The 2,239-nt window shown below is 40.8% G+C and overlaps 1 non-coding gene across 1 annotated transcript; it reads right to left on the reverse strand.

Annotated features, from left to right (window-relative positions):
- Positions 1-954: 954 nt before the first annotated feature.
- Positions 955-1,029, reverse strand: Trnas-cga. The gene has a single exon. It is a non-coding gene; the product is annotated as a tRNA-Ser (tRNA).
- Positions 1,030-2,239: the final 1,210 nt, after the last annotated feature.

Below are 2,239 nucleotides of genomic sequence, written 5' to 3' on the forward strand. Positions count from 1 at the left end.
ACTGTACTATCGCAGTTTCTAACCGCTCTTTCATTCCGTGTAAGGCAAGAAATTTGTTCACAAAAAAATCTCCTAATCACGTAAAATCCATGCTCCAAAACAGAAATAAAAAATGTCCTAACTATTCAGAACATGCGCCCAAACCTACTTCTGAAGTCAGACATCACTAATTCTTTCAATTCCTCTTCTCTTCCCTCTCAATATGGTCCAGACGGTCATTCAGCGTGACGAGTGATACTCACTTTCTCCTTCTTTCTTCCTACTACGGACAATTATCGACTAAGAAAGTTTAGAGATCGAAACTACGTTGAATGCAGAAAACGTTCCTCACTTTCCCAGTAACCTCGATTCTAAAGGCACCTTACTTTCCTACCGAACTCTCAGTTCACTACAACCATCGTCGGACCTACACTCCTCTAATGAATGCCACCAGGGATCTCATTTCGCACCCTGTTTGCCACACACAACGAAGCACATATCTTTTGCTCATTTCACATTTCCCTTTTATTTCTGCTTCTTTCCACACTTCTTCTTTCCAAAATGAGCATGATTAAATACTTGTACCAAATTATCTTATTCAATAGGTTCTCGGGTATGCACAACAACTAGAGTGAATTGCCTAAATCTCTGAGGCGAAACTGAATCATTTTTCTCAGCAGGTAGTACTGATTGATCGCAGACTGCCTTATACTCCTATATTTATTCTTTAAATCGAGAAGCACTGATTCCTTGCCTTATTTCTCCCTGATCTCTTTCTAAAACGCTGTCACATAGTTCTCTAAAGCTACACACATCAAAAAAAGTTTTGCATCACCTGGAATCCGAAAGTTCCGAAACCTGCAAAGAAAATTGGAGTGGAGATCAACATAAACATCATTTCTGCTTCCAGAATGAGATTTTCACTCTGCAGCGGAGTGTGCGCTGATATGAAACTTCCTGGCAGATTAAAACTGTGTGCCCGACCGAGACTCGAACTCGGGACCTTTGCCTTTCGCGGGCAAATGCTCTACCAACTGAGCTACCGAAGCACGACTCACGCCCGGTACTCACAGCTTTACTTCTGCCAGTATCTCGTCTCCCACCTTCCAAACTTTACAGAAGCTCTCCTGCGAACCTGCATGATTGCGAAGAGTGTTTGTACTCCTCCCAAAGGCTTTCTCCTCTTAAAAGATCGTCTATATATCTCGTCACAGAGTTTCATAGGATTCGTCGAGAGTTCCTAAACTTCGAGTAAATGCTGTGAAAGAAACATTCAGTTTAAATGGGACACATTTCAGTTGATAGCATCTACCTAAGACAAATAGGCCATATATAACTGACACCATTGTTTCATTTGGTATTGATTTGGAGCGAATCGATTACTAAGCGAATTTTTCCGTCCCTTTTTGGCATTGTGTGTAGTGGGCTATTGTACGATGAGATAGTGGTTTCAGTCACGCCATCCTCAATCATTTTCCTTATTTCGTTGTACACTGCATACTTAAGTATCCATGGAATTGCGTAAGGTCTTTCAAAGAATTTCTCCTGCTTCGTTACTTAAAACATGTGCTGGAAACTCTTGTTGGCGCCAAGCTTTGGTGAAAAGGCTGCCTGATTATCCTGTAAGACGTCAGTCAACTCACCTCTCTCACGTCAACTGGGGTCTTTTATTGCTTGCATCTTTACCTAAATCCTTCGTTGAATCTTATCTGACTGAAAACTCTCGAAAGGTTTCACCCTTGATGGTTGCACGAATCTTCTTTCCATCTCTCATATTCTTCAGCGTCTAAACATAGCTTTACAGAACTCGTTTTATCTGTGCACGAACTGCTTGCTTTTAAAACAAAGGTGCACAGGCGTCTCCTACAAAATTAAATATGAAAGATACAGAAGTGTCTGATTTTCTGTCATGAAATCCATCCGTATTGTCAGGTTTATTGGCAGCTTCGACAGTATGAGGACATTCCACTATGGTTTGTGCCATTGACAAACAAATTTGGGCCTCACCTGTTGGTTTATCTTGGTACTCTACTCGACTATGGCTCCCTTAATCTTCGTCTTGTACAAACCTCAGGCAATGGTTGTTTTCAATGCAACTTTGGAATGCTATATCCGAGATAGACGAAAAATGACTGTTGCTATCCAGAATAGCTCTCCTCTATTATAACAGTAATTTACCACATTCATATCTTCGTTCAAACATCGTCTCTTCTACATCCTCATATCTTTTCAAATTCACTTGGTAGTTTCTGTGATCGTT

This window comes from Schistocerca americana, chromosome 7 (assembly GCF_021461395.2).
Source record: "Schistocerca americana isolate TAMUIC-IGC-003095 chromosome 7, iqSchAmer2.1, whole genome shotgun sequence".
NCBI classification, from domain to species: Eukaryota; Metazoa; Arthropoda; class Insecta; order Orthoptera; family Acrididae; genus Schistocerca; species Schistocerca americana.